Raw genomic sequence first — 13015 nt, 5'->3', positions numbered from 1 at the left:
TTTGATTGCAAGAAAGTTAGCGAACAAAAGTACTGACGCGATTGCGAGGAAAGTTTGAAGAGAGCGATGACGTGGAGATGAGAAACGTCGATAGTTCGTTGCACCAATAGTGCCTTGCGACATGATCATCGATCACAATCGCTGCCAGATCGAATCAATAAATAAAGCAGTACGTCTCGCGCGTAATGATGAGATTCATTTCTGTCGCGTCTAACGGGGTCGTTTCTTCCCGATATAAAGTACCACGCTGTACGGACCATTGGGAGTGTTACGGAGCTGTGTCGCAAATTCAAATGATGGAGAACTGTACCAGAGGCCTATAACTCATAAATGACCGTTGCAATGATTTAAAATAAATCCTTTCGTAAATATCGTCCACTCGATGCCCTAATTAACGATTGCCTTTTTCTCGAGGACTCCTCGCGATTGGCGAGCGTTGCAAGACAGACTGAAGGCCACCATCCCGATTACAAACGCATAATTGCGTCATTAACGAACGTGTCTTGACCGATTCATAATTAGAAAGGTAATGACCTTTAGGATTCTCTCTACTAGCCCTAACTTTCTGATCGCTTTCTTTCTTTTACATTGCGTCGTTTTATTCTTTTTTTCTTTATCAAACGAGGCAATCGACTTAGGTATAGATTAGAAATCTGAAGGATGTTGGGGAGTGCGTAATTTAAAGATTCCGAGATTGTTTTCCATATAGGTCGACCGAGTGTAATTTGTTGCACGTCTTGCCGACAAAGTTATCGATAAATTGTAGATGCTAATTGTTGCATCTGGTTCAGATCGTTATTATTTACGATAGCATTCGGAAATTGCATCTTAGATATTGATATGATATGATGAATAATTTTATGAATGTGCTTTGTTACTACTTGTATTTATGCTGCTCGCGCGATCGTAGATTAAAAGACGCAACGGTGCTACAGAAGTATTTTCGAAATGATTTGGGATAAATTATGAACGTTGATCGATTTATCGCGAAGGGGGTCGAGAACGATAATTACATTATGTAAATACTGCGGCAAGACTGAAAAATAAGCGCATGCGCTCGATGTAGCCGCTCGTTCTGCATAATCGGTCTTATAATGTGGCAACGGGATTGCAGTTAATTAGCTGACAATAAGAGGTTGCCGTAACGACGCGAAGTCACGCTTCTGATAATAGAGAAAATTACTCCAGAGTATTACGTTAACGAATTCGAGGAAAACTATTAGATTCCAATACTCTATTTCTCAATATTCTCGTAAAAATAAAATGTTAATTTTAACTTAAAGACACAATATAATGAACTTTCTCAGACATGCAGAAATGTTAAAATTAACACAAAATGTTAATTTTAATATTTTTGTATATCTTAGAAAGTTCATTATGCGTTTTTAAAAATAAAATTAATATTTTATTTTTAACAGTGTGTAAATGAAGTTTTAGTAATTCCAATTTAATTCAACGTACTTAAGAGCAAATGTGTGTGTGTGTGTGTGTGTGTATTTTATTGATGATTACTAATTAATAATCTAATTATAATTGCTGAACAAATAGAATTTAAAATTATACATCTATACGATAAAAATGGTTTTGCTGAAGTGTCTAAAAAGCTGGACATGTGAATTTTATTGGACCATTAAAATAACTATGTAACAACGTTCAAATTGGTTATTAGAATGTCAAAATTTTATGCAGCATATATTAATGCTATGCTTGAATCTCTTACATAATTATTTTGATAGTTCAACAAAATTATTTTCAGATCTGTATCGAGTTAAATTTCCTCTTAGCAAAACTATTTTTTAAATTTGTAATGATTATCAAGTTAAGAACTTAATAAGATGCATTACTGGACTGTGATTTCTCGATTCGGTGTATAAATTAACATTTTCTAGATGAGAAAAGGTCGTTTCATAGCCGGTTTAGAATCTCGTCCTACTCATGTTCATTTAATAAGACGATTTTTATAACTCTTAATTATCGTGGTTGCATTCGCATTTTTCTTCTTGTTCTCTTTCATCCTATAACCATTTGTCATTCATTTGCAATTAGCGGATGGTTTTCTCGTCAATCCCTGTAATTTTACTTAAATCCCAGAGTCTTTAGAATTCGTTTAGAACCGATGTTGAGCAACCGCCACGAAGGGATATCGTAACAGAGGGATAACGCATTTCTAAGTTAATTATTAATCATTAGGGAATAGGGATTTATTTTTGAAATTTTACAATTTTTCTTGGAGTAAGGTTTGTTGTAATTGTCATTTTTTATTGTCTTTGCCTTAAAATACTAATAATCAAACGCTGTTTCATTATAGTGACTTGCTCCTGTAGAAATTAATTTACATAAATAAGTTATATTATAAATAAGTAATCGAAACTGTATTATAAAATTCAAATTTAATTAAAAATCGATTTAGGAATTGTTGATATAACATCGGCAAAAATTAATTTTTGCATAAATTTTTTCCATTATTGTAGTTTTTATTTTAAATAAAAGTTAAGTATTTAAAATTATCGATCAATTTGGAACGCGCCAGCATGCACAGCGGTAATTCTGTAACTTTGATCCGCACTGCACTACTCCGAATGCATCAGAGGATAAACAAAAGCGAAACGAGAGGTCTAGGGTGCTTGAACGTGACCGCAGAAATAGCCTATGGAAGGGAAACACGTCATTGCCTCGAAAATTTTAATTTTAAAATAGATTGCTATTAATTATGAACAGACCTTACGTGCAATGTAATCGTAAGATATGTATATTTTCGTTATATAATTATTAACGTTCGATATTTTATTTTCGATTCCGTACATCTCAAGAATAGATGCGATTTATTTAAAAATTCAGGATCTGTGATAATTATTGATTACTGTACGTGGCAAATGGTCAGTATTTATCGCGGTATGGATTTCCGCATATTACAGGCGCAGAAATAGGATAATAAACGAGGGGAATGCAAATGACGCTGGGCATGTCGTGGTTCTAATTTTATAATCGAGTTGGGTCGATCCTCGCGATACTTGGTCGGCAGGAGGCATCGCTCTAAAAGCGTCTTTTGGAAGCGCGCGCTCTGCATTTTTCGAGCCTCTCGCCTCGAGTTACCGTCGAAGGCATACAACTGATCGTGATTTCTCGACCACGACGTCTGGCGAGCGAAACTCGCAGACTGGTGCCTATACTCTTGACGTCGACTATCGGAGCTGCAGATTCCTGCAGCCATCACCGTGAACAGCGCATTCTGTCTTGGGTGATATGCTTGATAATACCGTCATTCGTTAAGGGTTAATTTAATGGAAAAAAAATATCATAAATATAATTATTATATATTTTATATTTTAAAAAAATCTGTATTTAAATGCATTTAAATGGATTTATGAAGTAAGTTGATTAAATGGATAATTAAAATAAAAATTTTACTTTACAATAATTTTTAAATTAGTAACAAAATTATATTTGTTTTTCTAAAATGGATTTTTCTTATTTTGAGGCTCGGTGTAATCAAAATCATTGATGTATAGTAAAATTGTTACATGGTAAAATTATTGCGCAATATATTGTACTGAATAAAATTTCTTCAAGGAAAAAATGAATTTTTTGGAGGATAGACGAGAGAAAGTTCCTGCGACACCCTGCAACATTATCGATATAACATATAGATAATGTTTAAAATTTCTTGTTTCTCGATTTTTTCGGGTATCGATACGGTGTGTTCTGCAAGTTTAAACTGAGAGTGAACAGTTTTTACGACTGTAAGCGACACGTTGCCCTCACTGATAAAAAAGAAGGAATTGCAAGCGGCGTTCTATGTTTGATCGTAATTTTTCATGTGACCGCTTTTCCAATCGGTTTGCTATCGACGCGTATCGCCAAGCTATTCAATTAAATTTCCCCATCGGAGTGCAATCGAGCGTCGATTGCCGTTTACTGTATTATCACAAACATATGCTTCTGCTCCCCTTCTCTTTCTCCTTTTCGTCACATTCCAATGGCTCCGTTACAACTTCGCAAACAACTTTCAAACGAACGATGGAAAATCAATTTGAAAGATATCCAATAAATGTCAAAAACTGGTCATTTTAGAGAGAGGAACAAAAAATTATTTTATAAGGAAAACTTTCTCACGCAGGAAACTGTTAATTATTTCTGGTTACTCAATAGCCAAAGGTAGATAAGTTATAGTTTAACTTCAAGTTTAATAAAATTATTAATTACAACTTATCGCTTGAATTAATATGAATTGCCTTCGCTATAAATTAGAATGACAATCTGTTATATGGCTATGGAGGGCTACAGGTTTATTTTTCCTTTTAGATCAATATTTATGCATTTAATCTCTTTTCTTATAAGATGTAATTTTCTGTTACAGGTGAGTCACGAATTGCTCTATACAATTATGCTCGCAGCAGCATTTAAGGACTTGTAATTTCATTATTTATTTCACGGAGCTGTTTGCGCAAAAATAACTATCCAAAATTCAGGTAAACTTTCATTATTTTTCGATAGCGTGAAGATAAACCATACACTGTTAGAAATGTAACCATGAACTTCCTTTACTTCCGTACATGTAAATGAAGCTCGTGGTTACGAAATTATGAAATTAAAAGTAATGAATGATTTAACTGAAAATTAAGTTACAGTAATTACTTAAATGTAATGAACGTGTATATTAAATTTCATAAATTTATGAAATTTAATGTACTTTTAATAAAATTTTATGGAAAGTACATTAAATTTTATAAATTTTCATGAAAAATACATTAAATTTTATATGTACACAAATATACTTTTTAATTATAAATACATTAAATTTAATGTAATGTCATGAAATTAAATTCAAATTGTGTAACTTAAAATTTAATGAAATTTAAAAACATTTCTAACAGTGTATGTAACAAATGCTGTTTGAAAATAGAGTTCTCACAGACATTATTTTTTATTCAAATATTTGATTATCTACTATTATCTGAACACTTAAAGTACCATAGACTTATCTTTCTAAGCTTTACAACATCCTAAGATATTTGTGACCAATCATTTCGATAATTAACGTTCGTATGCAGTTTGTGTTATATATCATTTAATCAAAGATCGCCCTTGGCAAGAGCTTTAATCGCGAGGAGATGCAAGTAACTATTGAATTTCGAAAATAGACTTGGCCCGATTCGCCTGTAAAATTGCTACGACGACATTTGCCTCTCTGCAGTTTCTCTCGCGTTCCTTTTACATATAAAATTGAGAAAAACCAGATGAAAGATATATGCATGCATTTGACAGTAGCGAACGAAGAACGTGGGAACTTTCAAAAGCATTACCTATATTTTTACCTATTCTTTTTTCGTATATCGATCATGGTGTAAAAATATTGCACACACAAGAGAGGATTTCTTATAAAATTGTAACTTTGAGAGAACGTCTTCATCATTAATATTGCGTGTGTGTGTGTGTGTGTGTGTGTGTGTGTGTGTGTGTGTGTGTGTATGGAAAAATACAATTATTATTATCGTCGGTCGCGATTTTACTGCAAAAATGAATTATTAATTAACACGATGACAATGATATATTTGTACTTTCGTGCCGAAAGAAAGTTTCAGAGCAGTGAGACACGCTGTAGCGTACTCTAATCTTTAAATGTATCCCGTTGCCAGTTGGCAGTGATTGCATCGACGTTCCAATTCTAACCAAGATCATGCCAGCTGATAGTAATGCTCTATTTTTTCGAAGAGTTTGAAGAATGAGAAAAAGTTTTATTAGACGAATAAAGATATTTTTTTAATCAGAATATTGCATGAAACATCACATATGAGATCTTATTATTTTTAACGTATTATATTGAAGTATTATATTGAAGCGCAATAATTTCAAAGTATACCCTTATAAAGTGAGTGTTGATCGAATGTCGTTATCTTCATAAACAATAAGAATTCTCAAATATTCGGATGAGTGTAACGCGATGTAACGGGATCTGCCGGAAATTAATTGAGTCTGGAAAATTGAACGGATATTAACGTATGACATGGTCTGTGAGATATGACGCGGCGGATATCGGCGTGATACGAGCGTTCAATTATTATCAGAGGCGCAACGAGAAATGTGCCAACCGTTAATTGTCATTAGCATCGTTAAATTAAGAGTAATTAAGGTCGAGATCAGTATGGCACGCAAAGTGATAGTATAACGTGCGTTCTTCTATTAAAACAAATAAAATCTGTTTAAATTGCCAATCTTGACCATATTTCTTTGTTCTACTCTAGACATGATTGATGATTTAAAAAAAATTTGTTATAGTTCCATAATATTTCTCTATAAGTTAATTTTAAAAAATTATCATAAAGGAAAAACATTTTTATAAATTACTAAATTCTTTAAAATTAATTCATAAGTTATATTTTACTGCGTGATTTGATAATTAAAGCTAAATGGAAGTCTCGTAATTATATTTACGGAGTTTCACAAAATGATGCCACTTTTTCGTTTTCATAAAATTGTAGTAATTGCGATATGCGATAGCATAGCACGACATCATTTTTACTAAAAGATCGCGGCTAATTACGTGAGAAAGCAAAAAAGAGGACAATTTGTTCGGCAGAGATGACTCGTATGTACCGTTAAAATAGCGTAGACCTTCCTTATACGTATCGTCCGCTACTGTCATGCTCGCTAGCTATTTGTACTTGTCGCATATAATTGGAGGCTCCTTCAATGTACATTTCATGTGATCCATTATAGCTTTCAAGGCCAAAGATTTAAGAAGTATATGATCCTCTCTCTGAGTGTTAGAAATAATTAAATTATAATAATTTTGTAAATACTTAAAACAAATATATTCCTCCTTTTTGGAACTTTTGCTATTAAAAGTAATACTTCGTAATAACGTGATAATATCGCGTAATCAATTTTAATTACACACACTTATCTAGAGAACGCGGAACAATATATATTAATGAGCGTGTTTCATTCTTCAATTATAACCTCGCCTGCGTTTTAATTACGAGATTTTCTATTAGCATTAGCACTGTCTACTATACTTGTTAACACTTAGCAGAACTACTAGAAAGCGTATAAAAAATATTCAATACGTACGATTAATTGTTGAATTGATCTCCCGCAGCCGCGAACAAGTTTCCGGCCGTTGAATCGCGTGAAAGCGAATTATTTTCCTAATCCACCGTCCTCGATTTCTGCATTATCTTTCGTCTGGATGGCCGGCGGACATTCGTGCTCCGGATTAAGTAAATCCGATACTATCTGAGCCTTATATGTGCCTATTATGTAGAAACAATATGTGAAAATTCAGTTTGAAACACGATTTATAATAATGTGAGTCGTTGCTTTCACATATTTTTTTTCATGTTTTCTTTTAACGAAAATTTGAAGAGAAACTCTCTATTATCTTAATAAATTTATTGCATTATTGAGAACGGTGTTAATAATTTATTTATTAAAAGATAATAATTAATTACTTACTTATAGTACTGAAAAGACTGAACAACAATGCTTTCAATAATTAAAATAATATTTAATAACTATTTTTTAAATATTAATTACTCTCTACTACTTACTACTCTAATTATTCCCTTTCAGTATTAAATTATATTCAATATTAAATTTTTATAAAGCTCACTGTCATAATAATAATTAAATAAATGTTAAATAAATGTTTTTATGTCCTGAATTTAAATCGTGCTCACCAAGCACTCCGAGCTATTTGCAAGTTTCGTTTACATTTTGTCGCGAGTTTCGCGTACATTTTGTATCATGTTTCTCGCACCGACTTTCCTCGCGGCCGGAACGTTGCGCGACGGAAGATCGAGATATACCGAATCGTACCATCGAAAATCAGATGGATGTATCATGAGTCGCATGAGGGGAGATCAGGTACACGTCGCTTCGTTGCGCTTAGGTGTGAGCAGCCATATGAAACGATCGACACGTTGGTCAGGGCTAAAGAAATCTGCTCGTTGGTAAAGGCCACTATGCAATCTATCGTTTAACGTCTCGTCATAAATTCTGCTTGGGTTAGAGCAACAGCGCGTTAAAATGTGACAAAAGATCGATTTGATGTGTGCGCGCGCAAACGCGAAGTTTCTCCCCTGTGGCAGCACGTTCAGGCTCGTAAATCACAGTCAAGATCGCAATCGATCGATACCGAGACTTTAGAAGGAACGAATTTGACCCGATTTTACCGATCGTCTTGTTTCGACGACGGCTGACGGTGTCGAGAGAATTCCAAGGGGAAGAATCGGAATTTTTTTCTAAAGCGCACGCACGTGAAGTCTTGTATGACCAAAGAAAGCGGCTTTCGTCAAGTTTTTGGATTGATGTTTCGTTGCTAATAATTAATATATTTGAAATTATAATTAATATATCGGAATTGCTCTCTGCAAGAACTCGGGTGCACTATGGAGAGAACTTTCTGTATCAATCTCTTATTTAATTCGTTCTGCTCTTTATCGGTACCGGTATTAATTGATCTCTCGGTGCTCGAGTTAATTACTCGCGGTGTAATAAGAGAATTCGATCGCGGCGATCTCATTGTCGAAGGGGACTTGTATTCCGGTCACAGAATGGTTTGATGGATCGCGTTACCGTTGACCTGAAAGGCAAGTAATAACGACAATCCCTGGGTAAATCATCGTAATGAATGTCCCACATATTTGGCCACAAATAGCGTACGATAGCAAGCATAGAATCAGATCGATAATTTGCAAAAAGGAGTGGAATAAGTGGATCAGAAAAATTACGAGTATGCAATAAGTAAGAACAGTAGATAACAAAAATGCATCGCGTCCAGATATTTGTTACGATGATTGCTAAAAAGAATTCGGAAACTTTGTGAAAGTTTAATTTGTTCAAAAAATATATACGAAAAGAAGTTTTCTTAAAATATCTAAAAGTTTAGCTAAATGTAGATCTGTAAATTTTGTTTAAACCATTAAAATAAATCAAACGTTCTCTATAAAATTATTTTAATGATCCAACAAAATTATTTTCAGATCTATACGTGATGAAATAATATTTTAATATATTAGCAAAATATTCTTTTCGTGTACATATAATATATTCGCTTTATATAATATTAGAAAATGTACGTTTCTTTTTAATATTAAAATTTATTTATTTATTTATTTAATATTGAAATTTCTATCAGCTGACGTAATGATATCGATATATTTTTTACGTAAAAGTTAGATATATCGATCGACAATTTCGCACGTCACCCATCGTTTAATCATACGTGCAGCTGCTTAACTGATAGTATTATTAATGCGTGCAAGAGCTACGGGTGCTACAAAGGTCGTGCGAGCTTAACAAGGTGTAACACGTGCGTAAAGACTCGCTCGTGCCGCCTTCGTCGCAGGTGCACGTAGCCTGCACTCGCTTGAGGTGGGTCACGGTTTATGTAGCCGCTTCGCGATATTACGGTTATCCCCTTAGCGCTTGCTGCATGCACACATTTCTGAATCACTGCTGTTTCTCCTTAGAAGCCGCCCACGTAAATTGCAATCGTCGGACCGCGGCCGTACCTTCGCGTTTCGCAATCGCGCTCGTTCGAGCGATGACGATTCAACGAATTCAACGCGGTCGCGGCCGACCAATGCACGTAACGTGAAAATAAGAATTGCACCGAGAATACATGAATTAAAATTTTACAGTGCAATAATTTTACAATTTAAGCGGTTAAATTAGTAAATTTAATTAATAGTTTTTAAGCCAATATGATATTTTGTATTTGTTTTTTTTTTTCAATATTTGTCTTCTCAGAATTTTATGCAGTTTTGTGACTCGATTGTTATTAGTTGGAATAATCATATTGATTATAAAATTTAAGAGGTATTAAGGAATTGATTTGTAACTGTATAATTATTTCCATTCAATTTGGATGAATCTATGTTGATTCGACATGGAAAGCATTTCTGGCAAAAGCATTATTGGCAAGTTTCGTTTGTTAACACTATCACGTACTAGTTTGAAACATTGTTAAGGACAAGTCTTAAAAATATCGTTAAGATAACGTTTTTATAATTTCTAAAACATTGAGAATTCTTGCCAAGAACGGACTAGTCTGGAAAAAACAGGGCAAAATTTTTGTCAGAAAAGTGTCATTACGTCTACTTATTAGATATTTGTTTGGCTTCCTTCCAAGAGTGTGCACTTTATAGATAAAATTATCAGAAACAGTTCCAATTTTTCCCGAAATTTCTGAATCCTTAAATTCCTTTATAGAAGTCATAGGCGTGTAATTCAGAGATCTTAAATGTTTTCTTTATATTCAGGTATTGTATAAATATACGAAGAATTATATACGTACAAATAACAGATTTCATTTTCCGTATCATTATAGATTTTTAATAGAATGTGGATTTTCTCCCTCAGTTACGTTTATTAATATCGCGTTTGCGGTAAAGCAACCGAATGAAACAATGTCACGTCAGACTCTGTGGTAACTTTCGAAAGTGTCTAATTAGTTACACTTTCAGACGGCACTTTTAACTGGGCCACCATAGCATGGTTAGTAATCATTAATCAAAGCAATTTTGATTATATATACTTTATCCTAACAAGAAAGAAAGTATGTGTAATTAATAAAAATTAAAAATTGCATTACTTATCTGATAGATAGGAATCATTGTTTCTTAAACAGCATTGTAATCTAAATATTCCATCAATATATTCCATTCTATCAACATATTGCTATATTATTTCTCAATTAAAACATTACGCAACCCCTTACAGTGTACTTTTTCAATGAAATGTAAACGTTTGAGAAATTAGCATTTGGATTTCCAAGAATAACGCGCAAATTTCGTTATAAATTTGTATTTGTGTCACACGTACGAGTTTATATATCGCATCTTCCGCCTTCCTTATTGCGAAACTCGGAATTCATCGAGAGTTTTCGGGCAGCTTGACCACACGCTGCCATGATCACTTGCTCTGCCGTTTACAAACATCGTTTGCGGTCTACAAACATGTTGCGTACGTGCAGATCCTGATGTAAACTTCCAGACATTTCTGACTTAACCATGTTTGCCTCTGTAATGCAATCGGAATGCATTGAAACTGATGCTTGATAGTATTGCCGCTCTTATTGTCTGCGCGAAGCAACTCTCTGAAATGCAGATATCCATCTCGCTTATCTCCAATTTCTTTGTGAAGGAATCGATGGATTTGCTATCACATATTTATTTTTTATAAAGTTATGCTTTATTAATATTTGGAAGTAACTGTACGAAAAGAATGATTTTGCTGAAGTATCTATCTAAAAATGTAGGTAAATACAGATCTGAAAATAATTTCGTTGAAGCATCAAAATAATTATATAAGAAACTCAAACATGATGAGTAATGTTGCAAAAAGTTTCGGCAATCTAACAATTAGCTTGAGCATCTTACATAATTATTTTGATAGTCCAACAAAAATATTTTTAGATCCGTATCTATAGCTAAATTTTTAGATCTGTAATCTATAGCTAAATTTTTAGGTTAAGAAAACCATTTTATCTGTGTATCTATGTATTATTACATATTACGTAAAGGTATCTATTTACCGGTAGAAAAAATGTATATATATATATATATATATATATATATATATGGCATCTACTGTATGAAGTACAAAATAATTTCATGAGCTCAAAAAATATCTGTGATAAACAGTGACAGTGTGTTTAAGACATGTGTTTAAGGACTGTAAATAAAATATCTTTTATGCAAGAGAGGATCGCGAACTTGTATTATTACGATAGGAGATGCTGATATTTCACATTGAATTGATCGTTTAATCGTTCAGCATGAGTGAACATCTTTGCACGGCTGTGAAGTATCACAGTTTCCGTTTTGGCGCTACGAGAAATCGCGAGATTGCGTATTGGAGAAGATCTGCGATTGGAGAAAAACCCGGACCCTCCAGCTACTCGCGAGATATCGACGTCATAAAATTTTACGAACCATATCGCGATCGCTTCGCGAAGGTTCGGTGGGATTTGTTACTCATCGTTTTGTTGCGTGCCAGTGCATCTCGACAGTACGTTGAGAAAGTTGAAACAATTAGAGAATCAGAAGATTGAAATACTTTTATAATATCAGAATTGCAACAAGATAATAATCAAATGCGATGCCGTTTTTAGAGTTTAATATTATATAGAGAATATTAGAATATTCTTTCTTTTAAAAGATTAGTATCTTCCTTTATTCATGGACCAGTTTTACCATCAGAAATATTTCGGTCGCGAAAGACAAATCGTTTTCTTTACATCGCATCGGCGAAAGCGTGAAAATTGTGATGTTTTTTTTCTGCGTTAACGCGACGAACGTGTTCATGTACTGTGAATATTACAATGACAAAAACGTCAAGAGATATAGATCGATGATGCTGGGCAAAGTTAAATGATTATCTTTATATCTTCCACGAAGTCATAACAATGCCATTGCGCGCGCTTTTCTTTCTTTTGTTAGGTAGTTGCAGGTTACTGGAACGAGTACGGTACATGACGGATCGTAAATTTTGAAACTCTTGCTAAGAGTAAGTGGAGTAACGGCGTCTTCGTTTCGTTTAACTACGAGAGTCGCGCTCAACAAGCTCAATTTATTCGAAAAATGAATGTGCTTTGAACGCACCACGCATATTATTTTATATCTTTGATACAGCATGATGGAATAGCATGCCATTTGCGACTTACGCATGTAGTTGCGCATTGCGTATTTTCCGCTTACAACTGTACTTTCTTCTTGAAAGACGAGTTTATTATTTTTTTTTATTACCTTAAATAATAGATACAAAAAGTCATATATATATAAAGCATATAATAATATTTCATTTTTAATAATAGTAAAATAATTTAAATTCTAAAGCTTATTACAATGATACAAATTTTTTAAAGTTTAAAAATTTTAACGTTTGAAAAGTAAGCTGTACAATATATATTATCTTTTCTGTTAAATATTACAGACCCGAATTTAAATGAATTTTTCAAGTTAAATAACATTGTTATTTTTTAATAACATTGTTATTTCAAGTGCATCAA

General features: G+C 33.4%; 1 protein-coding gene across 9 annotated transcripts in view; it reads left to right on the top strand.

Moving 5' to 3' along the window:
• LOC105146433 (uncharacterized) overlaps positions 1-13015 on the top strand; it is a 175391-nt gene that overhangs the window by 43288 nt on the left and 119088 nt on the right. The gene's annotated exons all lie outside the window — the stretch shown is intronic.

This window comes from Acromyrmex echinatior, chromosome 4, assembly GCF_024713525.1.
Source record: "Acromyrmex echinatior isolate Ae372 chromosome 4, ASM2471352v2, whole genome shotgun sequence".
NCBI lineage: Eukaryota > Metazoa > Arthropoda > Insecta > Hymenoptera > Formicidae > Acromyrmex > Acromyrmex echinatior.
Note: the sequence above shows the minus strand (reverse complement) of the source record. Positions and strands in the feature narration are given on the sequence as shown.